General features: G+C 39.5%; 1 long non-coding RNA gene across 1 annotated transcript; it reads right to left on the bottom strand.

Moving 5' to 3' along the window:
• On the bottom strand, positions 1-27,688 carry LOC139357812 (uncharacterized). Its single transcript, XR_011611594.1, has 4 exons — positions 23,780-27,688; positions 1,601-1,780; positions 451-520; positions 1-228 (listed from the first exon to the last, which is right to left on the bottom strand). It is a non-coding gene; the product is annotated as an uncharacterized lncRNA (long non-coding RNA).
• Between the last annotated feature and the right edge of the window lie 134 nt (positions 27,689-27,822).

Below are 27,822 nucleotides of genomic sequence, written 5' to 3'. Positions count from 1 at the left end.
TCTTTTGCTGAATCTTTGATCTTTTGGCCTCTGAACTACGTCTGTTGAATTCCATGGAAATTTATTTAACAACACTATAATCCAGGCATTGGAGAGATAATGAGGCCCCTCAGGAGCTTATTGAGTGGAAGAGAAACCGACAAGCAAACAGATGATTCCAATGCAGTCTATTATGAGTCAAATAGAAGCAGGCACCAGCTGTGGTGGAGGAGGGGGACGAGCTTAACCCTGTTAGAGAGTGATGGGGTTGTAGAGACATTATGGAAGGGTTCCCAGAAGAGCTGATGCTTCAACACAATTGAATTGATGTATTATGATCTGTTAAATACTAACATTTCATATCTATTAATGAAATTAAAAAATATATATAGACTACTTAATTTAAAAAACATAATGCCTGTTTTCTCATAAAATCATATAAGAAAATACTACCTACAAGAAACCACACACCTTGACCCTGTTGTCACCAGGGACAGGTCTCTGATTACTTCTCCTTTTATCTCTTCAAAAGATTCCTGCCCTGGATGGGAGAGAGATCAGAAAATGTGATTAGAATAATGTGGGAGATAAAATAAAATAAAGTGCCAGGTAACAAGAAGAAAAGAAGCAGAATATACTTTTTCCTGACTCCACACTTTCCATCTGCAGCAGCATAAATTGGAGAAAGACAGATGATTTCACTTAAAATCAAGATGAAACATTTAACTATGACATGGAACTGGAAAGCATCTTTGGTTATCTGAAAATGATGAGAAAAGCTAGGGGAATGGCATTAGATTTTATACAAGGGCAAGGAAAGGACTAGCTCCTGACTGGGTACAGTGGCTCATGTCTGTAATTCCATCACTTTGTGAGGCCGAAGGGGGAGGATTGTTCGAGGCCAGGAGTTCCAGATAGGCCTGGTCAACATAATGAGACCCTGTCTTATTTTTTTTTAATTTTTTTTTTTGTGACGGAGTCTCGCTCTCTCGCCCAGGCTGGAGTGCAGTGGTGCCATCTCGGCTCTCTGCAAGCTCCACCTCCTGGGTTCACGCCATTCTCCTGCCTCAGCCTCCCGAGTAGCTGGGACTACAGGCACCCGCCACCATGCCCGGCTACTTTTTTTGTATTTTTCATAGAGACAGGGTTTCACTGTGTTAGCCGGGATGGTCTCAATCTCCTGACCTCGTGATCCGCCCGCCTCGGCCTCCCAAAGTGCTGGGATTACAGGAGTGAACCACCACGCCCGACTGAGACCCTGTCTTTATTTAAAAATAAAAATTAAAAGAACTAGTGCCACAGAATAATAAAAGGGGAATAGTAAACAAGATTAAATTGCCTCATGATTTAACTCCAAAGCAGTGCTTGTTCAACATAAGAAATGCTGGCTAAGTCAAGGAGAAGGAGAAGGTGAAGGAGGGGAAGAGGGAAGAAGAAGGAGGAGGAGGAGGTGGAGGAGGAGAAGGACGTGGAGGAGGAGGGGGAGTAGGAGAAGAAGGAGAAGGAGAAGAAAGAAGACATAACATAATGACATTATGCTAAGTAAAATAAGCCAGATGCAAAAGGAGAAATAGTATATAATTCCACTTATGTGAGTATGATGGTTAAATATTTTGTTTACCTTTTGTTTTTGTAGAGACGGGTCTCACTATTATTGCCCAGGCTGGTCTCAAACTCCTGGCCTCAAGCAATCCTTCTCCCTCAGCCTCCTGAGTCACAGGGATTACAGGATAAGGATGATTAATTGTATATGTTGACATCAGTTCTTCCCTGGTTCTCCAGCCTGCTGGCCTTGCCATTCCTGAAAATAAATCAGTCTCTCTCTCACTCAGTCTCTGTCTCTATATGTGTATGTGTGTGTGTATAATGTATGTGTACACACACATGCACACACACACACACATATCCTATTGGTTCTGTTTCTCTAGAAAACCCTAACTACTATAATGGGATACCTAGAGTGGTCAAAATCAAGGAGACAGAATGTTAAATGCCAATGGCTAGGGGAACAGGGAATACAAAGTTATTGTTTAATGGTCAGAGTTTCAGTTTTGCAAAATGAAAAGAGTTCTGGGGATGCATAGTAGTGATGGCAGCAGAACAATATGAATGTACCTAATGCCACTGAACTGTACACTTAAAAATGGTTAAGGCAGTAAATTTTATATTACATGCATTTTACTACAATTTAAAAAACAAACAAAAGACCAAAAAAAAAAAAAAAACAGGTGAGAGGACATTGTTACACTTAAGTACATGAAGCCAAAGACTGGAAAAGACTATCACAAGCAGAGGAGGGAATGAGAAAAGACCCACAACCCAGTCATATAATTATGAAATTCCAGAACACCAAGGTTACAGAGGATGGTATGAAAACTTTCAGAAAGAAAAAAACATAAACATGGAAAAGGTCATTTATAAAGGTTTGAAAAACACAGAAAGAAAACAGAGAAACAGAGAGACTTAGTATCCATGAAACACAGATCCAGAGGTGTGACAAAAAAATATTCCCAGAGGATGGCTGTCCAACAGGCTGAGAAGGCCCACTTTCACCACTGTTATTCAACAAAGTGCTGGAAGTCCTGGCTAGAGCAATCAGACAAGAGAAAGAAAGAAAGGGCATCCAAATTGGAAAGGAAGAAGTCAAATTATCCTTGTTTACAAAGGACATAATCGTATATTTGGAAAAACCTAAGGACTCCACCAAAAAACTTAGAACTGATAAATAAATTCAGTAAAGTTACAAGATACAAAATCAACATACAAAAATCAGTATCATTTCTATATGCCAACAGTGAACAATCTGAAAAAGAATCAAAAAAGCAATCTTATTTCCAATAGCCACAAATAAAATTAATACCTAGGAAGCAAGCAAAGAAATGAAAGATTTCTACAATGAAATTCATAAAACATTGATGAAAGAAATTGAAGAGGACACAAAAAAATGAAAGATATTCTATGTTCATGGATTGGAAGAATCAATATTGTTAAAATGTCCATACCACCCAAAGCAATCTAGATTCAATATAATCCCTATCAAAATACCAATGACATTCTCCACAGAAATAGAAAAAACAATCCTAAACTCTAGCCAGGAACCCACCCTTCTCCTTCCAACACTTCCTGCCCCCTCCCATATCATTTTACCACAAAAAAAAGTGCAAAAATAAAATGTGCACAAATTCAGATTACTATTATAACATATGAATATAATAATCTAATGTAAAAAGCATATCATAAAAGGAAATTACATAGAAACTACTCTAACAGTAGTCTACATGTAGTGAAACATAAGCAAGTAGAGGTAATATGGAATCACGGAAAAAACACAGACATGGGGAGTTCTGGTTCCAGCTTTGAGTCTGCATCTGAGTGATCCTGGACATGTCAATAAGCTCTTATGGGTTCCATTTTCTTCCACGGAATCACTAAGGAGTTATGCTAGATCATCACTTGCTCAAGAATGATGAAACATGAGCCCCACAAAATTATATATTGGGGAAAAAATGAATTTGTGGTCCAATCATCTTGGGAAGCAAAACATTGCCTCTTTGACACTGCAATCTAATATAGATATGGCATTTTAAATGCCATATGGATATGTGAAATTTTATAGTAAATAAAACTTTATGTGTTTAACCTGCCTCATAAATCTATTGAGCCAGGTTTTCTCCTCATCATTTTTTTCCTTTGAACCGATTGGCAGTTCTCTGAATCATTGTTTTGTGGAAAACGTAGGTTATTAGTCCGTTCTAGCACTGCTATAAAGAAGTTCCTGAAACTGGGTAATTTATTTTTTAAAAATAGGTTTAATTGGCTCACCATTCTGTGGGCTGTACAGGCTTCTGCTTCTGGGGAGGCCTTAGGAAACTTACGATCATGGCAGAAGGCAAAGGGGAAGCTGGCATGTCTAATATGGCGGGAGCGAGAGGAAAACAGAGCGAAGGGGAAGGCGCTACACACTTTCACACAACCAGATCTCATGAGTACTCTATCACAGGACAGCACTAGGGGGATGGTGCTTAACCATTAGACACCACCTCCCGATTCAATCACCTCCCAGGCACCTCTTTCAACGCTGAGGATTACAATTCAACATGAGATTTGGGTGGGGACAGAGAGCTAAGGTATATCAATAGGGAAATACTAACCTAAAATAATTTTTAAGACAAACATTCTAAGATTCTTTCATTATACAAGACTCCACAGCAATACCCATACAATGGCCCTTGGATCAAACAGTGATAGATTTGGGAAATGTGTATATTTACATCATTTATTTCCATGATTCCTTTTTTCAGTGCTGTGAAATAACTTCACAAGAAGTCATTTAATATGAGATTATGAATGTCATTTCAGAAATAAAATCCTCATAAAATGAAATGATAGTTTCATTTTTTTTTTTTTTTTTTTTTTTGAGACAGAGTCTCGCTCTGTCGCCCAAAATGATAGTTTCAAAGCACAGCTTGGATCTATTTCTAAGTAGAAATAATTCTAAAATAGAATTATTATATCTACAACTTTTTCTGTGACATAAACAACATAACAGATAAATGTCTTCTTATCTTCTTATAAAGTGAATAAACACACACATAGAGACACTAACTCAACCCACCCTTACTAAGAAAATAGCAAACCTTCCTCTTTTGACAGAAGCAAATCTGAACAAGGAAAACGTAACGTATTATTTCATAACTATAAACTAATTTTCTTATAAATTTATGAACAGAGCTGATGAGAGCCTCTGTATGTCAATGCCACAACACGGAAAACACTTCTCCTTAGGAGCAGACAAGAAAGAACCTGATTAAAATGCAGTTGATAAGAACTGTCCATCATACATCATACAGAGCTGAGAGGAGCTCTCACTTTAATGCCCTGGCAAACTGTGGGAACAGATGCTGTCATTGGCTCAGGGGAGTCATCGAGGAAACATAAATATAAAAGAGCAGTTTTGCAGGAATGTTTAGAGGCCTTGTTGTAGCAGAGGGAGAATGGGTCTTCAAAGCGTATCTACCAAGATAAGACACGAGGGAGAAGTCTAAATTTATAACAATCATCAGCCGTACAAGAAGCCGGAGACCTTGACATCATTAGCAACAACTCTGTGTAGATTTTCCTCTGTGGGACGTATTTATGGGTGAATTTTCAGTCATTATTCCCAGTTCTTCCAATTAAGGTTACATGAAAAATCTAACCTGCCAGTATTAACATTCTATGGAGGCTTGTCTTCCTGAAATCAGCACCATAGCCAAGGTAGGAAAAAAAAGTATTTCTGTCCAGGCCAATTTAAAAATAAATTGCCATCTGCCACCAGCAGGAAAACTTCACTGGCCACATAACAAAGACACTATTCCAAGGCCATTGTTGAGTATCTGCTGCAATATGGAATAAAAAACTAAGTGTCCCTATAGGCTGTGGGACTCGTAGTTATTTAAACAAAATACAGATATTTTCCACTTCATTAGGGCTTAGTCAACTAATCTTTTGTCTTCTCTAGATTCATAGGCACACAATTTACTTGAAAATGATACTTTCTCTAAATTTTATCTTTCTAGTTAAAAATAACAATAATGTAATCCAGTTTTCAGTAGTTATTAGAATAAACCAATCTGGGCTGGGCCTGGTGGCTCTTGCCTGTAATCCCAACACCTTGGGAGGCCAAGGTGGGCAGATCATCTGAGGTCAGGAGTATGAGACCAACCTGGCCAACATGGTGAAATCCCATCTCTACTAAAAATACAAAAATTAGCTGGGTTTGGTGGCACGGGCTTGTAGTACCAGTTACTCGGGAGGCTGAGGCAGGAGAATCACTTGAACCCAGGAGGTAGGGGTTGCAGTAAGCCAAGATCACACCTGGGCAACAGAGTGAGACTCCATCTCAAAAAAAGAAAAAAAAAAAAAAGGATAAACCTATCTGATGAGGCATCATGCAGCTACAAACACGTCAAGCAGGAAAGAAAATTGTTAAGATTTTAGCAAGTAAACACTAAAATCTAAAGATCAGAAAAATTAAAAGAATGAAGCAAGCCTTCTTCATGTGAGTTAATTGCATTTTCCCATCTTATACCAATGTACCACATGGGCCACCAGTCCTCTCTCCCATCCCATGCTAGGAGGCACCATGGAACTGACCAATGAGAGACACCAGTCAAGGTACATTGACATAAGAATTTAATCCTGCTATTGGCTAAGGCTTCAAAGTAAAGGGAATTCCAAGATCACAAAGCTCCTTTGTCCAAGATCTAATTGGAATGAGCATACATGTAGGGTTAAAATTACTTGTGATTAGCTATCTAGGGAGATTGGGGGTATTTCGATTTTTTTAATTGAATTTTCTTAAAGTGAATTATATGTCAAAAGAAACAGGAGATAAACTATTTTCTGTATATTTTTAGAATTTGTTGTATTTTATAATGTTCAAATAATGTGGTCCTTTTTGAAGGTGATCAAAATATGACACTTCAAAATATGCCACTGTGTCATAAAAATTATTTTGAGATGAAGGTATTTTAACTCTGGAAATCCCTTATCTGCCCAAAAGTAGAGCCTCCCAAAAGAACTAATTGCCATGAATCCTGTCTCCAGAAGCAACTTTAATCTCAAAGACTAGGAGTGAGTTCGGCACCACATCTAAACAGACATTGACACAAGATTCAAATCTCCTATCTATTCTCCATAGAGCTCATTTATGCTTTTAAAAAGTTGTTTGTTTTCCCATAGTGCTTTTCCATTCCTCCCCTTTATCTATTAAAACGGTATATAAGCCCCAAATTCTAACCACCCCTTTGAGTTACTCATCACTGAACACTCTCATGTGTATGTACTTTGCAAGCATAAATAAACTCTTGTTTTTTTCTCTTGGTAATCTGTCTTTTGTCAGTTTCATTCACAAGCCCCCAGTTGCCAACCCTGAGTGAGTAAAGGAAAAGTTTTTTCCTCCTCTATAGTTCTCAGACAGAGGCCTAATTTGTTTTGGTACACACAGAGGTTTCTACTCAACAATATGAACACAAACATATCTAAAAGCCCATAACTTCTTTCGTATGTCCAGGCCTCAAATCCTTCCTTCTGTTGGCCTTACTATTGGTAGCATATGGCCTTCAATAGGTGTTTAGAGTCTCCGATTTAAAAAATTCAAAATTATGATAGCTGCCTCTGGTGCCAAAGTTGAGGCACAATTTGCCGAGGAATAGATTGTCTTGTTACGTGAGCTATCTCTTGAATGGCAGCTCCTTTAGTGATGCAGGTATAAGGCAGACATACAGCCCTTGTCCTCGCAGAAGATGTAACAGAGTCCTGTGGTCTTGATAAAGGAGCTCCCACCTAAGACCCCTTTGAATGCACTACTCAAAAGAAGAAATTGACCATTTTGCTTAAGGATCCCAAGACCCAAGGGGTGGGGGGAGGTGTGGATACTGAAGTCCCATTTGACCCAGGTGAACCTGGGTGGCTTAGACAGTAGTCCACTGGTTTAAGAAGATGTCATGAGCCTCAAAGTGGAACAACTGCAAGGAAACAGGGAGTTTCAGCTGGTAGCATGGGCTCAACTGAAAGGCAAAGTGTGGAGGTTGACCCTGGTACAGAGTGGAGCTGAGTCTGGAGCCCATGTAGATCTGCAGCCACACAATGTCAGGAGAAGGAGTTGAGCATGTAAATGTAACCTTGGAGGCCAACTCCAGGTCATCAATAGCAGTTTTTGCCAAGATCTGTGCCAGGAAGGGTAGCAGTGAAATAATGCCCAAGAGTTCATCAGGCTGTCCAAGATATTCAACAGCGTAACTGAGTGACAGCATCCAAAGCAACCATCAACTAATGGACTGATTGGACTTCCCACCTTGCACTCTGCCTGATGTGTGGAAGCACTAAGGCTTCAGTCCAAAGATTCTTGGGCAACTGGGAAGAGCAGAAGAAAGCCAAAGTGGGAGAAATTTAAATTCTTGCCAAGTAAGGTGTGTGGAGATGAAAATATGAAGTGATTTTCCCAAGCTGGTGAAACAGGTCATATCAAATACACAAAGAAAATCAGTTAAGTCATTTGAGCTAATAAAAGTATATCTCACAATTGTTTATTTAAATAAGATTGTTAATCATTTTTGAATGATGAAGTCTAGCAGTCAGACAACTCCCCCCCTCCATTCACACCAGAGGGGGAAAAGGTTAACTGATTTAAGAAAAACATCTCATAAATGTATTTTTTCTTTTTAGGAATATGGAGATGTCAATTTCAACATTATTATCAGAGCAAAAGAAAACAAGTAAGAAAACTAATCAGAATTACATGTTTCTCTTTGAAGGTTATTTTCATGGGATATAGCACCATTTTCTAAAGTCTCTGCAATTTTACAAGTTCTCTTTGTTTAAATTTTGCTTTCAAGGGCAGATTAATATAAGCAAGAAACAAGTTAGAAACAGTTACAAATATTCATAGGAATCTCTTTTATTGCACAGAAAAGCAAGATTGGGAGTCTAATGAATGTTTCTAGTGCTTTATCAAATTAGAGTATTCAAATGCTTTCAATGATACAGAAAGCACTGTCACCCAAAAGTTGAAAAACAGAGAACTCTCTTTCTCTTCATCCTGAGCCTCTTTCCTTAAATAGAAATATTTGTACTCACTAGAAATGTAAGCAAAAAGAAGGTTGTAGAGGTCAATTTTGTTGTTAGAAAGGGGGTGAGAAATGAATGTTTTACTTGGTAACGATGAAATAAAGGGAATATAGTGTAGGGGAGAAAAAAAACTTTCCTCTACCTCCTTAGGTTTAGTAACTGACATCCGTAAATTAAACTGACAAAATACGAGTTAATAGGAGAAAAGGTATAAAAATGTTATTGATCTTAATATTTTTATGTGCACAGGGTCTTCACAGAGAAGAAGTGAAAACCCAAAGAAGGAATTAAGACTCAAGGTTTATATACCATTTTAGCCAAGGGCAATAAATTATGGAGAAATGATGAGACAAAGGAAAAGAGGTTTGGGCTTCTAGGGCCAATAAATGTGGAAAAGTGACTAGGAAATATATGGGGGAGACTAGTGGAAGATAAGGGTTATTTTAGTAAGGTTTGTTTATGCAGACTCAGTGCCAGCTGTCTTATCTTCAGTGATAAGGGCTGCTCCCCTCAATCTGGTACAAGAGATGGGGGACATTTATGCCCCACTTTTAGGCAGTAAAAGGGAGGGCAGAGAGTTCTTTTTGTGTTTGCTGTATCTCAACTGCCTTCAGCTCAAAATAATCAATATGCCAAAGTGTCATATTTAGGGTGGCATATTCTGATACCTTTCAATACCATTGATCTTTCAATTTAGTAGGCTAGAAATCTTAAAATTACTTTAGGTGACATGCAAATTAGATAACCCATAAAAATATGGGTACATGGCCTCTAAGTATTTTGAGTGAAAGATCATAGGCAGAGACCGAGAATCCGCCACTGGGATTTTATTTCCATAGTACTATCCAAGTTATTGTTGCTTTTTTTTTTACTTTTATATGAAGAGAAAGATTATAAGAGAAAGTTGTGAATATAATTCACCTTTATTAGCTCTGCATAATAACCAGAACTATCACAAAAGACTCTACAAATACCACAACCTTGTGCAAAAAAATACTTCTGCAGGCTGGGCATACTGGCTCATGCCTATAATCCCAGCACTTTGGGAGGCCAAAGAGGATGGATCACCTGAGGTCAAGAGTTCGAGACCAGCCTGGCCAACATGGTGAAACCCTGTGTCTACTAAAAATACAAAAATTAGCTGGGTGTGGTGGTGGGTACCTGTAATCCCAGTGCCACTTGGGAGGCTGAGGCAGGAGAATCGCTTGAACCTGCGGGGGCAGAGGTTGCAGCAAACTGAGATTGCACCACTGCACTCCAGCCTGGCAACAAGAGCAAAACTCCATCTTTCTCTCTCTCTCTCTCTCTCTCTCTCTCTCACACACACACACACACACACACACACACACGAAAAAAAAAAATTCTGGAAGAACATCTGCCCAGCAATGGCCTGCCAACTTCAGACTGGCCCCACCCTTGTTACTAATCATTGTAACCAATAATCAATGTTAATTATCACAAAACAATCATTTAATCCTTCTCACTTTTCCTTTAAAATTTTATCTTCCTTTACTTCCCTGAATATGCACAGTTTCCTAAAGCACACATATTCCCATTACAATGCCCATTCTTAAATGAATATCATTTTCTTTTTTATTATTTATTTATTTATTTATTTATTTATTTATTTATTGAGATGGAGACTCGCTCTGTCGCCCAGGCTAGAGTGCAGTGGCCCGATCTCAGCTCACTGCAAGCTCCACCTCCCGGGTTCACGCCATTCTCCTGCCTCAGCCTCCAGAGTAGCTGGGACTACAGGTGCCCGCCACCACGCCTGGCTAATTTTTTTTTTTTTTTTTTTTTTTTTTTTTGTATTTTTAGTAGAGACAGGTTTCACCGTGTTAGCCAGGATAGTCTCAATCTCCTGACTTCACAATCTGCCCGCCTCGGCCTCCCAAAGTGCTGGGTTTACAGGCATGAGCCACCATGCCTTGCCAATATCATTTTTTTTTAGAGTCTTTCTATGTTTGTTATTTAGGTTGACACCCCCATTATCAACATTCCGTACCAGAGTAGCACATTTATTACAATTGATAAACCTATTCAAAGAACTTTTTTTTTTTTTTTTTGAGGCGGAGTCTTGCTCTGTCCCCAGGCTGGAGTGCAGTGGCCGGATCTCGGCTCACTGCAAGCTCCGCCTCCTGGGTTTACGCCATTCTCCTGCCTCAGCCTCCCGAGTTCAAAGAACTTTTTAATTGGCACATTTCTTTAACAAGTAATTGACCAACTGAATTATCCATGTTATTCAAGAGGAGTAACTCCTACTACAAATTTCCGTTTTAGGAAGGGTTAGTAATGGCACCCTGAGTAAATATAAAACAATAACTCTGGCCGGGCGTGGTAGCTCATGCCTGTAATCCCAGCACTTGGGGAGGCCGAGGAGGGCAGATCATGAGGTCAGGAGATGAGATTCCTGGCTAACACGGTGAAACCCCGTCTCTACTAAAAATACAAAAATAAAGTTAGTCGGGCGTGGTGGCGGGCGCCTGTAGTACCAGCTACTTGGGAGGCTGAGGCGGGAGAATGGCATGAACCCCGGAGGCGGAGCTTGCAGAGAGCCGAGATCCTGCCACTGCACTCCAGCCTGGGCAACAGAGCGAGACTCCACCTCTAACAAACAAACAAAACAAAAACCAGTAACTCTTTGAGCTTCAATTTCTTAACTGTAAAAAGGAGCCATGTTTTTGTTACTCATATGCACAGTTTATAGAAAAGAATTGTAAGCTTTTTTTAAACATATCTGGAAAATAATAAAAGCTAACATTTACTGAGAGCTTACTACATGCCAGGCACTGTTCTAAACACATTGCTTAGATTGCCTCACTCAATCCTCAAAACAACACTATGAAGTAGATTCTATTATGGCAGCAATTGTACAGATGAGGAGGCTGAGGCTCGAAACAATTTTCTGAATTTCCTAAAATCACACACATAATAAATGAGACAGCCAAGGAGTCTGTTGCTAGAACCTAGTCTTTTAACCACTCTATTATGCATAAAAAGAGAACAGTTAATACTGCTCTGCTTTTAGGAACTTCACATGTAGAAATAAAGAAAAGTCGTATTTTGCATACTGCTATTAATTGTGGTTTAGAGCTTGGTACATACTTAATAAAAGGTATAATGTTGAAATTCCTGATATTTAATTCCCTTGTTCATTAAACAAATATCTATTGAATGCTAACATTGTGCCTGACCCTGTTCTAAGTATTTAGAATGGTGAACAGGCACTTGATATTATAAGCTATCAGGGAAGTAAAAATTAAAGCCACAATGAGATAAAATCATGACCACCTACCAGAATGGCAAACATGAAGAATGCAATTACAAGAGTTGACAAGTATGTAGAACAACTGGAATTTTCATTTACTCCTGGTAGGGGTGTAAAATGCTACAACTTCTTTAGGAAATTCAGTAGTCAAAAAACGAAACAGGGCCAGGTGTGGTGGCTCAAACCTGTAATTCCAGCGCTTTAAGGCAGGAGGATCGCTTGAGTCCAAGAGTTTGAGATCAGCCTAAGCAACATAGGGAGACACTATAGCTCCAAAAATAAAAAAATTAGCTGGGCATGGTAGTGTGCATCTGTAGTCCCAGCTGCTTGGGAAGCTGAAGTGGGAGGATTGCTTGTGCCCAGGAGGTCAAGCAGTGAGCTGAGATGGTGCTACTGACAGCACTTCAGTCTAGGTGACAGAGTGAAACCCTGTCTCAAAAAAAAAAAAAAATTTAAACATATCTTATGACCTTATAGCCCTACTTACAGGTAATTATCTAAAAGAAATGAAGATATAGAAATAATATATATAGATACACCCACAAAGGCTTATACAAAAATATTAATAGTATAGCATACATACCAAAAAGTGCACAAGTCATAAGTGTACAGATTGATGCATTTTCAGAGAATAACAATGTAAACAACACTAAGATCAAGAGAAAGAATATTACAGCCATTCTCAGAAACCCCATCTCTATTTCTTCCCTTCTCAATTACTAGCCCCACAATGGTTACCTGACTTCCATGATGATAAACTAGTTATTATATAAATGGGATCATACACTATGTACTCTTTTGTATCTTGCTTTTGTTATTCAACTTTGTGTAACTCAACAATATTGTTGTGTGAAGTTGTGGTTTGTTCATCCTCATTTATGTAGAGCATTATTCCAATGTATAGGTGCATATTTGGCTGTTTTCCAGAATAACTGTTCACAGAGCAGAGGGAATACTCATGTCTGTGAGATACAAAGTCTGAGCTGACACAGATATTAAGGGAACCAAAATGCCATCATGCCTACCACACTTTAGCACTTCAAGAATAAATGAAGTTATAAATCAAGTCCATCTCACCATTAGTCACATAGACATACTCTCTGCTCATTTCCCCAGCCCCTAAGTGTATGATAGCCACCCCTAAGGATGGCTATGCTCAGTAGCTGAAAAAATGCCTCCCATTGGCTCTCTGACCATTAAGGTCTTTCTGGTGGAAAGGCACAGAATAAGCCTCTGAAACTGCCACCTTGACCTTTGGCTTCACCCTCTGGGAGGTTCTTCCTTTTCCATCACCCTCCTTAGCCACACTTGAAGTGGAATTAGATAGAAGCTCCTCCTTAGTACTGAGAAGTTTCTCAGGCTACTTCCTGCCCATAGCAGGTTGATGACCCAGGGTCATTGTTAGGTCTCAGTTAGTCATGGGCTTCTTGTTGACCATGTGGTTCCTTTGCCAGATCACTACTTTATTTTTTAAATTTTTTATGTATTTCGTTTTTTTTTTTTGTTTTTTTTTTTGAGATGAAGTCGTTCTTGTTGCCCAGGCTGGAGTGCAATGGCACTATCTCGGCTCACTGCAACCTCTGCCTCCCAGGTTCAAGCGATTCTCCTCCTTTAAACAGGCCCCTTATGTTCTGACTCCTGTCAGTTCTATATCCCTAGTTTTTACTTTTCTCCTTAGGGTACTCAGAATGCCTATGTATTTGCTCTCTTACATTCAAAATGCTCTCTCACAAATTAATTATGCATACCTGCTCTTTATAAGGCTGCAGAGGGATTGCCTTATATTTAATCTCTTTTTTTCTGAGTCACTAAAGGTATTTATTTACTGGGCTGGACAAATGTGGCCGGATGCTTACTCTGAAACATCTTATTTCATTCAGTTGTTTTAGTATCAGCGAGTTTGACCCTTGACACAAAGCTTAGTTTTAATCAGCTTTCGTTATTCAGAAGCCTTCTTAATATTAGCTTTTTCAAGTTGAAGTTGAAAAGCCATTGCTTCTTCGAAGAATAAGTCCCTGAATTTCAGCATTTTCTGTCCTCCTTTTCATTCCTGATTCCAAACACAGTAATTATTTTCTGAGTTCATCTTTTCCTAATAATGTCTGGCAAATACATCCAGTAGGAACCCACATAAGCTTCTAATATTCTATTTTTCTGTCTTGTCGTCTAAAGCTAAACTTTATTAGATATATGATACTTCTCCCAAGTTTTTGCAGAAAGTAGTTTTATCTACTGTTTCACCACTGCATAACATGGATTACCATCGTTCCAGCCTCTAAACCTTATCCATACCCTAATACTTTGGATCCTCTCCACTGCCAAACTTTATTAAATATCATTTTATGATGTTAAGTCCCACACTACAGAGGTAACTCACAGATTTACAGACCTTGCCACTCAATTCCAGACTTTTATCCAATGGCTTTTTTTTTTCTTTGAGACAGGGTCTTTCTCTGTCACCCAAGCTGGAGTGCCATGGCACGATTTTGGCTCACTGCAACCTCACCTCCCGGGCCCATTCTCCCACCTCAGCCTCTTGAGTGTGTGCCACCACACTCAGCTAATTTTTGCATTTTTTGTGGAGATAGGGTTTCTTCATGTTGCCCAAGCTGGTCTCAAACTCCTGGGCTCAAGCAATCCACCTGCCTTAGCTTCCCAAAGTGCTTGGATTACAGGCGTGCTTGGATAGCTCCATTTGAATTTCTCAAAGAAATGTTTCAAAATGCTTCCACATATCCAAAACTCATCTCATGATCTTGTTCCACAAATCTGTTCCATGGCTCCATATAGCAACTGAAAGACATCACCCTCCATTCAGTCATCCTAGGGGGTCATTCTTCATACCCAATCTTGCTCAGCCATCATATCTTGTGATGTCAGTGTCACCGTGATGTTGTGCAAGCTTGTCAATGACAAAAAGTGACCTAGAAGAATCTTTAGACTATAAATGTATAAAAGTATTAAATGCAAACCTTAATTGTGATCCTGTAGTACACAGTATTTTTTAAATGTGAAAGAGAAATGTACATGCATGTCATGCAGTATTTTTCTTTCCCCAAAATCTGTTATTATGTTGATAAAATATCTTATGATCAATTGTACAACCAATTCAATGCAATCAAAACAAATAAGTATTTTTACATACAAAAACCCACTTGATAAAAAGCAATAAACAACAACAATAATGCACACACAAAAAATTGAGAATCAGAAACTATGGATTCAGGTGTTGAAAACAGCCCAATTGTCCCATAGAAATGATATTTAAGGCTTTTTGAATAAACATATAAATTGACCCTCCTGGTCCTTAAACCTTGAAACTTACATTTGTCACATCTGAGTTTGTTCCTCAGGAACTGAAATCCATCAGCTCGCTACATCCAGACAATGAGGCACCAGATTCTTCACTCATCATGATTGCTTCCTAACCCTCTCTAATTCCTCCCGCCATATAGCTACATCACTTCCTCCACTATATAAAGGCCCCCAATTTTAGTCAGAGAGACAGATTTAAGAATGATCTTCCATCTCCTTGGCTACAGCAACCGATTAAAGCCTTCTTCCCTGTCAATACTTGTTGTCTCAGTGAGTGACTTTCTGTGTGGCAAGTAATGGGACCTAGATTGAACCCCTGGCTTTTCAATAACAGTGTCAGTTCATCACCTCTCATGGGCTGGAGCAGGTCAGTTCACACAAACCAGAAACTCTCTTTCCTAAGTAACTATACTGCCCAAGACATATTAGCCTGATGAACAATTACAGATGGTGAATTACCCCAAACAAATTATCAGTCTTCAGACAGTCCTCATTAGTGAATCCTGGAGTCAATCTGTTCCCGTCTCTTAGCATGGCTCCTGACATCACTTCTGGAGTAACTGTGGTGCCCATCCTACTGACATTTTCCTTTTTTTTTTTTTTTTTTTTTTTTTGAGACGGAGTCTCGCTCTGTCGCCCAGGCTGGAGCGCAGTGGCCGGATCTCAGCTCACTGCAAGCTCCGCCTCCCGGGTTTACGCCATTCTCCTGCCTCAGACTCCCGAGTAACTGGGACTACAGGCGCCCGCCACCTCGCCCGGCTAGTTTTTTGTATTTTTTAGTAGAGACGGGGTTTCCCCGTGTTAGCCAGGATGGTCTCGATCTCCTGACCTCGTGATCCGCCCGTCTCGGCCTCCCATTTCCAAGTCCACTACAATAACATGAGCCTTTTCTCCCTGATTACCACCTTCCCCTACCCCCTTCCAAGACTTTGGGTCATTAAACAGGCTTCCTTGTAGTCTAAATGTCTGTCATACACCTACAGTGGTAATTTTTTTTCCCTACAGTTCTTTATCCTCAATTTTCCTTCTTTATGAATCAGGCCCAGTTTTCCTTTGAACTAGGCTGAAAGTCCACTTGCATGTTATTACCTTATAATATGCTCAGAATCCTTCCTCTGTAAAAATAAGTCATTTAAAAATCTAAGCTGTTGGAACTTTAAAATATCTGAGCCTTAAGGGAATGTGATTGTGGTACCTGAGTCAACATAAGTAGGCAGCTGTCACCTAGGCCAGTGTGATTTTTGTTTCTCTGTTGTAGATTAACTTTTTTTCTTACCTACATTGTTTTGTAAAAGACAGTAATTAACTGAAGGGCACCAGAGAAGACCCCTATTGATCTTCATTATGAATTATCTTTTCTTCTTCTTTTCTCACACAAAGACTTCATGGTTATCACATTGTCTAAGATGGAGTGTTACACACATTCTTTTAAATTAGAAAGGGAAAGAAAAACAAACAATACAGAAAAGAAAACAAACTGTAACTAATTAAATTGTTTTAGTGATGGTAGGTGTTGACCCCAAGGGGAGGAGAGTAGAACTGCTTTGCAACTGTCCAAGCATACTCATGGAGGCCTAGCTGGGGTTCCAAGGCTTGCATGACAAAGGTGTCAGTATTGTTATCTACACTAATGCCTTTCAGTACAGCATTTAAGTGGACAGTGTCCTACAAAGTCAATAATGAGTTCTAGGATAAAAAAAGTGCAATTCCCAGTTTTAAAAGTAAAGATTTGAAAACATTAGTTTAGGGACCTGTAGCCCACAAAAAATCAGGATTTAGTCTAAATTGCAGAAAAAAAGAAAAACTTAAGAACATCTAACAACAAGTATACTATAGTTTTTAAAACATGATTTTTCTCTCTCCAGTTTTTCATTTTTACTAAAGGCAAATCATGGTAAGATCAATTTGCTTTATTATACTTGGCCTGATTATTTGCATAAGTGCAGCAAGAATAATTATTTTTCATATAGGCTTTTTAAACTGGCTTTGATGGAACTCTGTTCCATAAGGAATTTCAGATAAGACTGTTTTCAGATGAGCCCAGCCATGGGTTTGTACACTCAAATACCTACAAGTTGGGTAAATTCCTCTGAAAGTCTCAAGATAACCTGGGGCTCCTGGACCTGTTAGAAAGCGACATTCTTTACTTGCCATAGGTCAGGACAAAACCACTTTTGCAAAGTTATGACTGAGACAGTGAAAGAGACCTAACTTAACCAACTGCATCTTGCTTCTAACTCCAAGCTATCCTTGTTTATTCCTGCACTTAGGCTGAACTAACTTTGGCAAAAACTTATAATTTATAGTTTAAACAAAGATGGTAATAGCCCTTTCCCAAAGCAAACCTTCTTCTTGCCTGGGGACTACATTGCTTTTGTAGGACTAACATTAGTCACAAGATTAGAAATTGTGGTTTAGGAGTCATACAGCTGGAGACTACAAGATTCTGACCCTCCCTAAACTGCTCCTAAGATCAGTGCTTGAGACATTTTTCAGACCCTGCACTTGATGGATCAGTTGGCTCCACCCAGATCAACAAACTGGCTGATCTAATCTGTGACTCCAACCCAGGAACTGACTGAACACAAGAAGACAGCTTTGACTCCCTATGATTTCACCTCTGACCAATAAGCACTCTTGGCTCACTGGCTTCCCCCCACCCACCAAGTTATCCTTAAATGCTCTGGGAGACTGATTTGAGCAATAATAAAACTCCAGTCTCCTGCACAGCTGGCTCTGCGTGAATTACTCTTTCTCTATTGAAATTATCGTGTCTTGATGAATCGACTCTGTCTAGGCAGTGGGCAAGGTGGTTACAACCCCTTGGGTGGTTACAAGAGTTCCTGTACAGGGACTGTGTAGACAAGGTATGAGGCCAGGTTTCCCAAGGAGCTTTTATTGGCTCTATAAGTCAAGTTTGATTTCTTAAAGGAAAGCATGCCATTCCAGTAAAAGCCTTGGTGAAACAACCAGTTTCTTCAAAAGAAAACATTCTTAATACACTTATGCAAATAACTATATTGCCATAAGTTAAGAATACTCACAAATAGTTTCAAATTCTGGAGAAATCAGATAGAGCGAAACAAATGTGCCCCAAATTTTATTCACAGGAGTATGTTTTACTCAATTGTCAAAAGCAGTAAATAGCTCAAAAGTCTTCTTGGCTCTAGAGAACAAAAAGGATCAGCAATGTTTTAAGCAAAAAGTCAAAAAAAATATTACTTCAGTTTTTTATTAGCTTAGTCCATTCAGTTAACTCGTGTTGTGTTTGATATTCATGATCACTTCACCTCTCCATGAGAGTCCTGAAAGTTTCTTATTTTATTCTAATGTCATAATCTCCAAAGTTACCAGAAACTTGCATTCAAGAGCACCTGCAAAAGTTTTATACCTGATTATAAAACTATCTGTAAAGAGAACCAAATAAGACAACAATTGTCTGTGGATGACAAAAACATTTCAGGGCAGCCACAAAGACACAATTGACAAGGAAATGTATTACCTCTGTGGCACACAAGAATTTAACATAAAAATTATCATTATTACTGATAACACATACTGAGGCATACCAGAATTATAGGAATCTTATACAATTCTGAAACAGATACTAATAACATATTTGTATCAACATAACCCAAAATTAAACACCTTTTTATATTTGACAGTTTCCTGCATGATTTTAATACATTAAATAAAATGAATAGGTCTTTTTGGACTTAGGGGACCCAATTATTATTATTATTATTATGTTAATAACTTAGAATTTGATCTCTGAAGGTTTGTCAAATATCAAAGGTTTAAAACACTGGATATCACAAAATAGAATCCCAGGTCACCGTAAGTCATTTATTTAGCCAAAATGATAATTCAAAAGTTTTAAAAGAGAAAACCCTTTACTCTGCTAGATGGCAGACTCAGTTTTCCAAACAAGACCCAATAGATAGCATAAGGCTAAATGAGTCTGTCTCTTCTCTCTCCAATTCCCACTTTTTTTTGTAATTTACTTAAAAGGCAAACAAAAATCTTTCAGCATTTCTTAGTATTACTTAAAAATCATTTTTTTAAAAAAAAGAAGAAACAAAATTTTATGTTTACCTTAGTGCATCTTAAATGCTAAAGCTAGTTTTAAAAACATATTTTATAATCTATCCAGTTTTAATTAGTTTGACCATAAGGTAAGATTTTCGTAAACTTTTTTTTAGAATACTTTGTAATTTTTTTATTAACCAGCAAATTAATTTTCTAAGAAAACCCTGTTATTTGGACACACGGGCCCAGATTCTAGCCCTGTATCAGTGTGCTTTTATTCTAATGTTTAACCTACAGAAAAAAAAAATTAATCACCATTATATCTTAGCCAACTTGCTTATACCCACAGAACTTTTTTTACAAGAGCAGTCCTTCATGAAACCTGTTCAATTCGCTTAAGCCTTAAGTTTTGTCCCATTACTCTTTTACGGTAAGATAATCTTTAAAACCCTCTGACAAAATTACATTTCCTTTAACAAAAACTATCTTTCCATGCCCTCTTATACTTTTTTTTTTAACCAAAAACACATTTTACTTTTCTTATACACCTTGTATGTAAAACTGGTTTTCTTAGTAGTCTTAATGACTTGTTACAATGTTAGCTCTTAGCAAATTTTATTTTTGGTGAAATACCTGATAAGTAAGCAATTTTTCTCCACACGTCCCCAGGCCTTATCTAGAAATTAATGCTTCAAAGTAGATAAATTGAACAATTTTCAAAAGTCAAAGAAGCAGTTTATGACCTTCAAGCATTTAGCAAATTTGGTATTTTACCTTAATTTAAGTCAAATGTCCAAATTTTGAAGATATTTTTATTTTACCAATCATCTTTAATGCTGTCTTTATTTCCAAATGATTACTAAAGTCACGTGAACAAAAAGGCATTGTTCTAAAGTTTCTATTTTTCTGAAAAAATATTATTTAAGTGCTTATTTTTCTAAGCCAATTAATCAGATTTCTTCTATATAAACATCACACACACTCAACACATATAAATACACAGACAGATAGACAGAAGATCCAGCAGTTTTAAGATTTTCCATTTGCCAGTTTCTTAATTGGATTACTGACTTCAGGGTGGAGCCCTTGGAGGAACAGAACCAGGAAAGCTTGCAATTTCTAGAACCTAATAAGCAGGCACAGCTGGAAGGCAAAAACAACTCCCCCAAATTAAGGGTGCCATTTTATACTGGATCATGGATCCCCAAAAAGGAGGGGAATACTAAGGGAGAAGATAGTGCTGTGCTTCTACCATGCATTTTATTGCAAGGCAATTCAAAGATAATCAGCCCATTTTGTAATCACCCCATCCCCCATGGGAGTCTTATCTCTCATTTGGGGTGGTTGGGATGTTACCATATCTTCCAGGTGGCCAAGAGCATGCTTCTCTGATCCAAATATGCAAAGAGCCAAGTATTTCTCCATAACTGCCTCAGCCATCCCTTAAAGTATACACACAAAAGGCTAAAATGCAAAGTAATTTGATATCCCCAAATGTCAAAATCATCAGCTAACGCAATGCAAAGTAATTTTTGATACCCCCCAAAAGTCAAAACCATCAGCTAACACAGTGCAAAAGAGAACAGAGCCTTAGATTTTGAGAGGGATTTATTTTCTTTCAATTCCTGGGGTTCCATGGGAAAACAGAAGTTTCTCCCAGATGGGGTCCATGGTACCTCCTATTTTTCCCCAGGTAGCCCAGGCTGTTAGTAATTATCTTACGTTTTCTCATGTGGGCATCAACAGTGGCAAGAAGACAAAATGAAGAAAAACAGGTTGGTTGACTGAGAAGAAAAACTTCTTTTTTTTTTCATTTTTTTAGAAGAAAAACATGATTCAAGAAAAGAAACAATAAAGGTCTTTTAAATATATATAGCTTGAATATCTATTTTTAATCAAGCCAGTTTTAACCACAGAGTTTTTTTGTTAAAATAAAATCTTTTTTAAATGTCTTATTACTAGACTCTAGCTAGGACAGCCGATATTTCCGGCCTTTGAATTCTACCCCAGGTAACCTCCCACATGAAATAGTAAGTCTTAACTAAGGAACTAAGATTATAACTTAACCATTAACGCATAAGGTGTTTTAGAGAGATGGTAAGCAGTTTCTTTTTTTATTTTTTCTTTTCTTTCTTTCTTTCTTTTTGTTTTTTAACAAGATTTTGAATCTTCCCAAGGTTAGTTCAGAGAAAGGAAAATTCAAGACCGGAAATCAGAAGCTATCCATGGGGAGAGGGAGGGAACCTCAATACATGACAAAGTTACACAAATAACCAGAAAGGAATCATTCAGAAGCCAAGAATTGAACCTGGGCCACCGTTGTCAAAAGCTAAAGCCTTAGCTACTAAACTACACAGCATTGAGCAGTTTCTATTGTTTTTCCCAGAAGAAGTCTAGAGCAGCCAATTTCAAGCTCGCAAAGACTTAACTGCTCAAGGTAATTTTTAGGGCTGTGACATGAACCCCAATATTCCCGTCCTCTGGATAGTGGAGACCAAGATAAAGTATCCCCACATGGTCACAAGGTTAACTTCTTAAGGACACAAAACAAGACAAAAATTTCATCTGGTATTCGTTTCAGGGACTCACAGCAAAGTCTGTAACAGACCAGCCTACCAGGCTGGCTTGAAAAGCCGGCTTACAAGGATCCTAAGCCCACGTTCTATCCTGTGATACCCTCCTCTCCATTACAGAAAGACAAATTCTTAGCACAAAGTGCACCAGATTTGCTGTAGCTTAAGACTAGTCTCGCAAATCCTTTTTTTACTATTAATCAAACCCTTGCAGAGGAGACACAGTGATGTTTATCATTTACCATCACCCAACAGGCAGAGAAAGAGAGAGAAAGAGAGGCAGGCCAGAAACTTGACTGGTAAGAATTTCTTACTCTTTTTGCTGGTATACCAGGTTTCTGGGTCCCCTTTCTCTGCAGTTTCCAGAATAATGGAGAGGCTTTTGATGGCCCCATTCAGCATGCCATAGCTGTCGGTGACCAAGCTCCATTACGAAGGAAAATCATCCTTTTTGGTTTTGTGAAACTATAGGCAAAAGCTTCTCAATTATGCAAGATGCTGCCCGATGAGCTGCATAGGGAACCAAATTAACATTTCCCATCCCAGCGCAAGCAAAATACACATAACACAATGGACACTGGTCACCTCGCTCAGCACCCAACATCAACCTGGCAAGGCTGAAACTTTTTCCCATTGGTCCCTGTTGTCTTTCATCCACTCAAGGTGGGGAGAGGTGACCTCCATCTGGTAATTCAATGGGTGGTCTCTGGGCGAGATGAAGAGCTGTCACTCTCAATCAGGCCTGTTAAACTTCTTTCAGGACTCACTGAATGTGACCAGATAGATAAGGAGGGTTCTCTGAGTTAGGCCTGTTAGACTTCCATCGGCAATTCCTTCAGAGATATTATCCACATATACAAATACATACACAAACACGAGATGGACAGAAGGCCTTCCAAATCAAGATCCCTAACAAATAATTCCAGAGTATACCTTCCCAACTATCCTCCTATTCTCCATGTGAGAAATCTCCCCGAAATCTACCTGATTGAGGAGAAGTCTCCCGAACCAATATCCTTCTTATAATTTAGGGAGAGCCAACCAAGGCCTCTCAGGAGCCAAACCGGGACAGACACCCCATGGTGGAGCTACAGACACCCTGTGCAGTGAGGCTACAGACAGACACTCCACCACGGGGTGAGAGAACTAGTCAGGAGAAGGAAGGAGGCATTGGCAGTGCCTAGGATACTCACCCACCCAGACACCCTCCGATGGACCTGCAGACAGACACCCTGTGTTGGGTATACAATTACAGGATGTCTCCCCAGGACTATTTCTCTTTTGCAATTAGATCCTTGCGTGTTGGGTTGGCAGCACCCCACCAGTAGAAACAGTACAGGAGTTAGCCCCCAGTCCAAGAGAACTAGGCAGCTGCTTGGGCTGGCCTCTGTATCCATCGATGGGGGCAGGTAGGGCTACTGAACCATGGGCAGAGCCACAGGGGTAATCCCAGATGAGCCCCCAAATTTGTAACTGCCCAATGGGTTCACCTTGCCTGCTGCCTAGACACTAGCAATTTATCAAGACGGGGGAATTGCAATAGAGAAAGAGTAATTCACGCAGAACTGACTGTGCAGGAGACAGGAATTTTATTATTACTTAGTCCCCCCAAAAACTCTGGGATCAGGGTTTAAAAGGATAATTTGGTGGGTAGAGGGCCAATGAATTGGGAGTGCTGATTGGTTGGCTCGGGGATGAAGTCATAGGGAGTCAAAGCTGTTCTCTTATGCTGAGTTGAGAGACAGGACTAACTGGATTTCCTAGGCCGACTAAGAATTCCTAAGCCTAGCTGAGAAAGGTGACTGCACCTACCTTTAACACAGGACTTGTAACTCAGCTCACACCTGACCAATAAGGTAGTAAACAGGGCTCACTAAAATACAAATTAGGATAAAAGCAGGAGGTAAAGAAATTGTCAAATCATATATCGCCTGAGAGCACAGAGGGTGGGACAATGATCAAGATATAAACCCTGGCATTGGAGCAGGGAGGAGCAACCCACTTTGTGTCCCCTCTCATCGTATGGGAGCTCCGTTTTCACTCTATTAAATCTTGCAACTGCACACTCTTCTGGTCTGTGTTTGTTCCAGCTCGAGCTCAGCTTTCGCTCATCCTCCACCACTGCTGTTCGCCGCTGTCGCAGACTCGCCTTTGACTTCCACCCCTCTGGATCCGGCAAGGTGTCTGCTGAGTTGCTGATCCAGTGAGGCGCCCACTGCTGCTCCCAATCGGCCTAAAGGTTCGCCATTGTTCGTGCACAGCTAAGTGCCCGGATTCGTTCTAATCAAGTTGAACACTAGTCGCTGGGTTCCACGGTTCTCTTCTGTGACCCGTGGCTTCTAATAGAGCTATAACACTCACTGCATGGCCGAAGGTTCCACTCCTTGGAATCCATGAGGCCAAGAACCCGAGGTCAGCGAACAAAAGGCCTGCCCCGTCTTGGGAGCAGCTGCCATCGTCTTGGGAGTGGCCCACCACCATCTTGGGAGCTTGAAGAACAAAGGCCATCCCATAACAGAGTCAGTACGTGGGTGGGGGCCACAGAACTGGTTGGCAGGTCCAGGTGGGACCATCTGGCTGTTAGAAATGCAGAACCTTGAAAAGACATCTCAAAAGGTGATATTAGGTTCACAACAGTGATGTTACCTTTAAGAGTAATTGGCGAAGTTGTGAATCTTATGGCCTCTGGAATAATGGGTGATAATGTTTAGAATTCCAGCCCCTCTCATTCTAACTTGGTGGCTGATGGCCTTTCATTCATTTTACAAGAACAGTTTAGCTTTGGAAAGCGTTATTACTTAAACTATAAACTAAATTCCTTCCCAAGGCTAGTTTGGCCTACACCCAGGAATGGACAAGGACAGTTTAAAGGTTACAAGCAAGATGAAGTTGGTTAGCCCTGATGTCTCTCACTGTCATAATTTCCTTAATTATAATTTTGCAAAGGCAGTTTCAAAACTGTTTCAGGGGTGTGTGTGTGTGTGTGTTGTGTGTGTGTGCTCCTAAGTGTACTGAGACATGATGTAAAATGAGTTTCTTATTGATTGGCATGACCTTTGTAAGCAATGTAAGAATTGGTCTAGATCAGTGGTTCCTAAATTATGGTCCCTGGCCCAGCAGCATTAGAAATACTTGGGACCTAGTGATCATTAGAATTGCAAATTTGGGGGCTTTATCCTGGACCTACTGAACAGGGACAGGGCCTGGAAATCTATGTTTTAAAAAACATCCAGGTAATCCTTATGCACACCAATGTTAGAAAACCACTGGAATCTAGGTAATTTAGCTTTTCTCAATCACAGGAGAGATTGGAGCTTTAGAGAAAATTATTTCAGTGACTCTTGCTATTTTTCCCAAGTAGAAAGCTGGCATTTTAGAAGATACTGGGAAATAAGTTAGTTATTACATACAGTGGATGCCTTAGGGCAGGAGGGCTTAATTCTCTCTTACGAGTGGTTGAGAAGGGAGAAATCTAGAATGATCCCCCAAGGTTTTCTTCAGAGTAAATTTGAATGATGTCAAAAAAATAGTCAAACGCTGTAAAATATTTGAAGAAATTTATTCTGAGCCAAATAGGAGTGACCATGGCCTATGATACTGAGAACATGAGATCCTGAGAACATGTGCCCAAGGTAGTTGGAGTGCAGCTTGATGTTATACATTTTAGGGAGACATGAGACTTCAGTCAAATACATTTAAGCTACACATTGGTTTGGTCCACAAAGGTGTGACAATTTGAAGCGGGAAGCGGGGGTGGGAGGGCTGCTTCCAGGTTACAGGTAGATTTAAAAATTTTCTGGTTGACAATTGGTTGAGTTTATCCAAAGACCTGGGATCAACATAGAAAGGAAATATTGGGGTTAAGATAATGGATTGTGGAGACCAAAGTTCTTATTAGGCAGATGAAACCTTCAGGTAGCAGGCTTCAGAGAGAATAGATTGTAAATGCTTCTTATTAGACTTAAGGTCTGTGTTGATGTTAACGCTGGAGGATATAATGAGGCATGTCCAACCCCCACTTCCCATCATGGCCTGAACCAGTCTCTCAGGTTAAATTTGAAGAGTGTCCTGGCCGAGGAGGAATCTCATTCAGATGGTTGGGAGGTCTTAGAATTTTATTTTTGGTTTATAGTGACTTAACCCAAGTTTTCCAAAACATAAAGTAATCCAACCAAGGATTTGAAAAAAAAATTGTTGTGGTTTAAAATGTATTTTCCTCTTATCTCCATTGTGATTACAAACAATGATCCTATTGTGATAATGAAGAATTTAAATATATAACTGTTACTAAGAGTTGGAAATTATGATTTGCTGAGGACATTCAAAATCAGCCTCTGGTTCATTTATCTAATCATAATGGTCACATTTGCAAACTCTCTCTAGGACAGTGATTCACAGCCGCTATTCTGATTTAACCCTGTTTTGTTCCCAGTACACTCCCAATCAGTAGCATCTCTTGTCACAATGCTGTGATTCTCATGGGGACTAGGGGGGGCTATAGAGCATGAAAAGTCTCATTGAGGATTCTAGCGCACCTCCTTTCCCCACATAGACACCAAAAAGAATCTCTGCACTAGGATAAAGTACAAAGTTGCTAAGAACAATCTAAGTCAGCAGAGAATATATCATCCTCCCAGAATAGCCAAGTTTTAAATAGGCATTGACTGAGTTCCAGGATGATCCAAGAGCTCAGAGCATAATTCATTACTGTATACTTATTTATTTGCTGCAAAGAACCACTATTCTTTCAGAAGAGAGCAAAATCTGGTTATGAAAAAAGGAAAATTTTCTTGTCAATCAACTGATCAATATTTTTTATGGCTGCTGGATAGGCATCAATGTATTAGGCACTGTGTAGGACATGAGTGGGTTGAAACCGCCTTTGCAAAAGTTGCGTCAGTGAGAAAATTACGGCAGTAGGGGAGATCTGATGTAGCCAACTGCCCTCCTGCCTTTAGCTTTCAAGCAATCGTGCTGCCTTTAATTATTACTAGACTAGCTTTGGGAGACATTAAGTTTATGGTTTAAATGATAACAGCCCTTCCCCAAAACTCAACTGCCCTTGTAAAGCTAATGAGAGGCCACCAGGCTAGGAGGAGGACAGGAGCCTGAATTCTGCTAAGGTGTATACATAAATGATTGCCAGTCTTTATTCCAGAGGTAACAAGATATACAACTTCCCCAATTACTCCTGCAAATAACATAACTATTGTAGAATCTAAGACTGGCCTTTTGAGATATCTTTTCAGGGTTTTTACATGTCTGACATCTTTGCCTTTGGCTCCAACCTGGACCTACCCACTGCTCCTGTGGCCCCACCCAGAAGGGTGTCGGCATGCAGAAGAACCATTTCCAACACCCCTATGATTGTACCCACCATCCAATCAGCAGCCACTGCACTACTTCCCCTAGACTACCTTTGAAAAGCCCTAGCGCCTGAAATCCCACCTCTGCATGAATTCAACTCCATTGCAATGCTCCTGCAATAAGTCAGCTGTATCTGGGCAGCAGGCAAGAAGAACCCATTAGGTGGTTACAGTTTTACAACCACTGGAGAGAAAAGATCACAACACATGAAGTAAGCAACATAAAAATAAAACAATAATAAATGATAAATTATGAAGGACTACTTTTGAAACTGTCTGAAGTGGTTTTAAGAAACACAGATTCCAGCCAGGCACGGTGGCTCAGGCCTGTAATCCCCAACACTTTGAGAGGCTAGGGCGGACCAAGCACTTGGGCCCAGAAGTTCAAGACCAGCCTGGGCAACAAGGTAAGACCCCCATCTCTACAAAAGAATTTAAAAATACAAAAATTAACTGGGCGTGGTGGCATGCACCTGTGGTCCCAGCTACTCGAGAGGCTTGAGGATCACTTGAGCCTGGGAGGCAGAGGTTGCAGTGAGCTGAGATCACCCCACTGTACTCCAGCCTGGGTGACAAAGGACAGGGTCAGACCCTGTCTCAGAAAAAAAAAAAAAAAAGAAAGAAAGAAAGAAAGAAAGAAAGAAAGAAAGAAAGAAAGAAAGAAAGAAAGAAAGAAAAA

Source organism: Macaca nemestrina, chromosome 13 (assembly GCF_043159975.1).
Source record: "Macaca nemestrina isolate mMacNem1 chromosome 13, mMacNem.hap1, whole genome shotgun sequence".
In the NCBI taxonomy this organism is placed as follows: domain Eukaryota; kingdom Metazoa; phylum Chordata; class Mammalia; order Primates; family Cercopithecidae; genus Macaca; species Macaca nemestrina.
Note: the sequence above shows the minus strand (reverse complement) of the source record. Positions and strands in the feature narration are given on the sequence as shown.